This window comes from Panthera onca, chromosome C2 (assembly GCF_046562875.1).
Source record: "Panthera onca isolate mPanOnc1 chromosome C2, mPanOnc1 haplotype 2, whole genome shotgun sequence".
Taxonomy (NCBI): domain Eukaryota; kingdom Metazoa; phylum Chordata; class Mammalia; order Carnivora; family Felidae; genus Panthera; species Panthera onca.
Genome location: NC_138347.1, coordinates 100,907,635 through 100,914,136, shown reverse-complemented (window position 1 = coordinate 100,914,136; position 6,502 = coordinate 100,907,635).

The following is a 6,502-nucleotide window of genomic DNA, read 5'->3' as shown; positions in this document are numbered from 1 at the left end:
TATTGGCTGAGGTCCATCAAATAATTGTCAGATTTCAGCCATATTCTAAGTAATTCTACAATTCCATTGAAATGAATGTGTCTTAAATCTTTTGTGTCCGAAATTAGATGAGGCATCACCATGGCAACATGATTCTAAGGAAAAGATATTTCAGAGCTTAAGAAGTCTGAAGAGTAAATGTCAGAAACCAGTTAATTCTGGGATTCTTGCTTTTTGAAGAATTCCATACATTTACATGAATATTTAAACATATTAAAAATTGGTTATAAATAGTAGCAAAAGTACATTTACTTATGAGTAAAATTACTTGCTTCATCCCAACAATACTTTAAAATACATCATCATTGTTGAGTACTTCTGAAATACATATAAATATAACTTAAAGTACATCGCATTTGTATTTACAAATATATTTAATATTCTATATTGCTTTAAATTTGTACAATCCTTTTAAAAACTTTGGCATACGTTACAAATATTTTGGAATGGCTTATTTTATGTAAAGAATGCTAGACATCACATATGTGTGCTACCTTTGATCACATACCTGTTTCTTTGCTGAGGAGACACAAAAACCATCCCAAAGAGGAATCTTAGTCTTTGGGCCTATACTCAACAGTTTTATTTTAAAGCAAAACATGAAAGGTTATCTCATATTGTAATTCTAACCCTATCAAATTCTTTAGTTCTCTAAAACAGATCATGATTATAGTCCCATATGCATAACCTGATAATGTAAAGAGTCTTTACTTCAGTAAATGACTGCCTGAAATAATACTCAAGGTATCTCTGGAAGTAGAAATGCATATTCATAACCACTTAACAGACCCTTGTTAATGCTTTTTTTAAATAAATAAGCTTTGTCTTATATTAATGGAGAAATTTATATTGAAACATCCTGGGAATTGCATTAATACAAAAACCCAAAAATGCAGATTAATTCACTTGAACACATCTGAAGTATAGAATCCTGTAACATTTACATATCAGTGTAGGGGAAGCATATTTTTTAAGATTGTCAACAATCTAGCAGAATGATTTGCTAAATTTCTTTTAGAGCGTTAATAATAACATAAGCAAAGGACCTACATTATGTGAAATTTATTTAATTAGGATTTTAATACTTTTAGAAAGTGTTCAGTAAAGTTTTAGTAAAATATTTTGTTTGTATACTAATACCATTGGATAGGGCATTATATTTTTGTTGATAACATATTACTGTTAAAAGTAATCATTATTATGCCAAAATATATACTTTTAGTCATGTCCCTTAATATTTACAAAAACCTTCTGAAGGTTCTTTAAGTTTTGGATATTATGCTTTCCTTGGGTATCCAAGGGGAATTCTATTAAGATAAAATGGAAAAAAAAAAATCTCTGATAGTTCTGTATGTAGACATGATTCTCAGATTACTTCATTCAGGCAAGGCATTTAGGCAAACAAGAATTCAAATTACATTCGTAGGATAATATAATCTTTTAACTATACTGATAGACAAGAGCCAAGGGTAATTATTAGCTATTTGAAGACATGACTCTCCTATAAAGTGTAGTTCAGTAGCATAATTAATGATTGATATATGCTAGAAACTTAACTGCAATAGATTTTTAACAGGATCCTTTCTAGTTACAATGAAGAATGTTTCCAGTTTTTTTTTTTTCCTCTCATTTAAAATTAGCAAACTAAGGGCACCTTGGTGGCTCAGTTGGTTAAGCACCCACTCTTGGTTTTGGGTCAGGTCATAATCTCGCGGTTCCTGAGTTGGAGCCCCACATAGGCTCAAGAGTCTCTCTCTCTCTCCCCTTCTTTTCTTGCCTCTCCCCTGCTCATGCTCTCTTTCTCTCAAAATAAATAAATAACTTTAAAAAAAATAGCAAACTAGAAAGACACATTAATTAATCAAAGCAGCAACAAAGTTATATGAGAAAGGCTTTACATGAGAACTCTTCTGTTCAGGTTGATGCAGAGGAGAAAAGTTTCAGATAAAACTACATGGGACAATAACACAGCAAGTAAAGCAATAGAATGAGCTTGAATTTTGTTGATCAAATCTCTTACCTCAAGAACTAAAATAATATCTTGAATGAGAAAGATTTTACAAAAGAAAAACAAAAGAAATAAAAATGATTTTTTTATGTGTGGAAAAGCAACTTTTTTGAGGAATATGTTTTTTATGCCTAGGAGAATAATTTGAAATATTCTTTATGTTTTAAAACCCAGGCTGCAAATAGTCTTTGGTGAAGTTATACATTTTTCAAAACAAGCTTAAATTATTTTTTTAACTATACAAATCTGCCACAAAACATTCATAGGAAAACTGAAATGAGATTAAATCAAACCACCTATGTATAACACATAAATTATCACGATTTACTGACTTAGAAAATTAAATACATAATCGCCCAAAAGTTATTACATCATTATTAGTTTCTTATTTATATAAAAAAAGAAAAGATTAAGCAAGACTTAATATATTTATAAAGGTCAATGAAATGAATACTTTATGGAATTATTCACATCACACACTTAATAAATGTTTGAGAGCCCACTATGTATTACATACTGCAATTCATTAGAGAAATAAAGATCACAGATCAGTCCCCTTAAAGAATTCTTAATGAGAAATTCTCTTTTCCACAATTACAAAACTCTTTTCTTTAACTCTGAATGATACGGAAAAATGCCTTAAGTCTTGACTTTGCATTGCTTCTGTACATATAGTTCCTGTGGCCTGTATTTTTCCAAGTGTCTAAATTCCTCCCTGGTAGTATTTAGGCATCTAGGGCAGCAAATCTCTTCAGTTCACAGGGGAACACTTGGAGTGTTATTGCTACAGTTCATTAAATGTTACCCTATTGGTTTAGAGTTAATAGGCTTTCTAAGCACCTAAGTCACTACCAGTAAGGAACTCTGCCCATGGAAATGTTTACACATGGATAATGAGGCTGACTGTTAAAAGGTCAGTTTGTCTTCTGCTCACAGGTAAAAAGGAACTACTAAGCATAGGTTCGAACAACAAATTGTGGATTTTAACCTGTCATTTAAACAGCGGAATTGTCTTGACTTAATTGGGACTCTACGAGCTCCTAAAAGGTAAAGGTATAAGTATTGACTACTTGCGAACTTATTATTTACATTTGTTATCATAGTATATCATATTAAAAATCACTGTTGGGGCTTCTGGGTGACTCAGTCGGTTAAGTGATGATCAACTCTTGACTTCATCTCAGGTCATGATCTCAGGGTCATGAGATTGAGCCCCTCATCAGGCCCTTGTGGAGCATAGAAACTGCTTGGGATTCTCTGTCTCTCTCTCTCTCTCTCTCTCTCTCTCTCTCTCTCTCTCTGTCCCTCTCTAAGTAAGTAAATAAATGAATAGATAAATAACACTTTAAAAAAATAAAAACAACTGTTATTTAAATAATTTAAAAATATTATTTGGTCAAAAGACCTACATTATTTTAACTTCTCTTAATGTTTATCTTAAAAATATTCGATCATATGGTAAAGAAAAGCTAAGCCAAACACTACATTTTAACACTATGTAGACACAGATCTCTACATAGACTTTTTTTAAAAGAATGGGAGAGAAGGGAGAGAGAGAAAGTATACATTGCTTTCATGGCAAGTAACAGGCAGAAGTTATTATTTGAATTAAAATTTATTTAGTATTTTATATATGTTTTGATGTTTATTTTTGAGAGAGAGAGAGAGAACATAAGTGGGGGAGGGACAAAGAGAAGGGCAGGGACAGAAAGAGAGGGAGACACAGAATCCGAAGCAAGCTCCAGGATCCAAGTTGTCAACACAGACCTCAATGCGGGGCTGGAACTCATGAACTGTGAGATCATGACCCGAGCTGGTCAGATGTTTAACCAACTGAGCTACCCAGGCACCCCATAGTATCTTATATTTTTAATTTCTGCTTGATGTTTTTAGTCATTTTTGAAAATGTAAAGGAATATATAGTATACATGTTTATATAATTTTGGCATAAAAATATAGGATTTGTTTCTCTTTAGGCTTATGAAATATTTCATCAGGTTGTCACTTCATATTGATTTTTTAAAATTTGCCACACAAAATGCTCATATTTGGTTTTTAAGGTATAGTATTGCATAAGGTTTTTTATAGAATTTACTTTAAAATATTTGTTTTAGAGAGTGAAGTTCAAAAAGGTTGCTTCTACATAATACAAACTTATAACTATTCTCATTCATCTATTCATCCATTTGCTTATTCAATCAACAAATATTTGTTAAGCATCTACTATATATGAGAAAGCATTTTTTTTTTAATATGAGAGATGTAGTTGTGACCTTGAAAGACAGTTCCTGCTTTCTTGCCACTTATATCCTGAAGGAGAACCTGAGAAGTAAAATTAATGGAAAATTGAATGGATAATTAATGAACAAACAAAGGAAGAAAAAAAATAAAGTAACATGATAGAGAATTATGAAAGGTTAATGCTGAGTGGGCAAGGAAGATCTCTCTGAGAAGGTAACATTTTTTTTTTAAATTTTTTTAACGTTTATTTTTGAGACAGAGAGAGACAGAGCATGAATGGGGGAGGGTCAGAGAGAGGGAGACACAGAATCTGAAACAGGCTCCAGGCTCTGAGCTGTCACCACAGAGCCTGACGCGGGGCTCGAACTCACGGACCGCGAGATCATGACCTGAGCCGAAGTCGGATGCTTAACCGACCAAGCCACCCAGGCACCCCTGAGAAGGTAACATTTAAACTGGGCTTAATGACAAGTACTTGGACCATAGTCACTCACATCTAACACAGAGACATAGTAGACATGAGGCGCAGGAAGTCCAAAGGCTTTCAATTTAAAACAAGCTTGGGCTTTTCAGAAACAAAGCAAAGTGAAGTCTAGCTTGAACATAGGGAAGGAGCCCGGCCAGTGGTATAAGAATGGAAGTTATTAAACAACAGGCATAAAGTTACAGTTACACAAGGTGAATAAGCTCTATATATCTGCTGTAAAACATTATACTATAGACAAAATAATGTACTGTACATTTAAAAGTTTGTGAAGAGGATAAATATCATATTAAGTGTTCTTCCCACAATAAGAGTAAATTAAATTAAATTAAATTAAATTAAATTAAATTAAATTAACTTGCAAAAAGAGAAAAGAATTTGGAAAGGAAGGCAAATCATGCAGGGCCTTGAAAGTCAAGGTAAAAAGTTTGGATATTTAAATGCCAAGTAATAGGAATTACTTGAGGATTTTAACTTGGAAGTGACATGATTTGGTTACAGTTTAAAAGAAAAAATTCTGACTTCTGGACAATGGATTATACAGGATAGAAGAATAGAAGACAAAAGACTAGTTAAAGACCAGAGCCAAGGAGAACATTTAGGACTTTAGCTCAACCACCTGTGTCCATTTCCTGAGATAAGCAATATTTAAATGTCTATCTTGATTGAGTTTCAATGCTAACATTATTAAATTTTGAGTAATCACTTTGGAAAATAGTATAAAGAGGATAGAATTAGGGAGTTCTGTGGCAACAGAAGCTTAAAGTTATGCAATAGTAATCACTTCTGCACTTTTCTGAGCATAAAATCTTTGAAGATTTGAGAGGTAAGCTACAAGCACCTTTTTTTAATTTCATCTTTAAAAATTAATATATTATAGGTCCCAAATACAAATTCAGAACACCCTAATCTAATATTTCTTTAACTCATCAAATGGCATTTATTCAGGAATAAAGTTTGGCTCCAAATATTCCATAAAGAAATAATGTTTCCTAATATCCAATGATATATCACACAGTTCTCCAAGGATTTCACACTGCTAAAAGTTTTATAGGAAAATTACCAGCTGGGAACTAATGTCCTTCAAAGGACATATTCTGATCATCAGAAGGCACTCAATTTTTGTTACAGTGCTGAACCAAGACTCTAAAATATTCCCTTCCTAGGAGGTGCCCAAACAGCTTTAGAAATAAAGAGTACAATAGTCAACTTACCCAGGTTAACATTCAAATACTCAACAGTTGAGAATTATTGTTCTGCTTCACATCAAATTTTTTTAAAAAATAATTATTTAATTATTTGAACAAACTGGAAATGTTATATTTCCTCAGATTCCCAAAGCTCCATTTCACTTGCAGTTTTACAAGGCAACTTTGTCATTTCTCCTTTTCTTCAAAAAAAAAAAAGAAGTTTCTCTTTTGTTTTAAAGCTAAAAGTTCACATTTGAATAAATTTGCATGTTGACAATAGGAATTCTTTTTAATCCCCCTCCCCCAGTTTTTAAAGACCCAGCCTACTAACTTTTAATGACACACCTCTTCATATCAAAATGGCAGATTATTCTGCTGTGATTCAAACTGAAAGCAGGAGTTAGTCTGTTAATGAAATTTACTAAAGTTACAATTTTAAGAGAGTTAAAATTATTAACATGTTTAAAATCAGACTGTTAGTTTTAGCTTGAAACCATAAATGTTTCATTAAAATTTTTTCTAATGTTTATTTATTTTTGA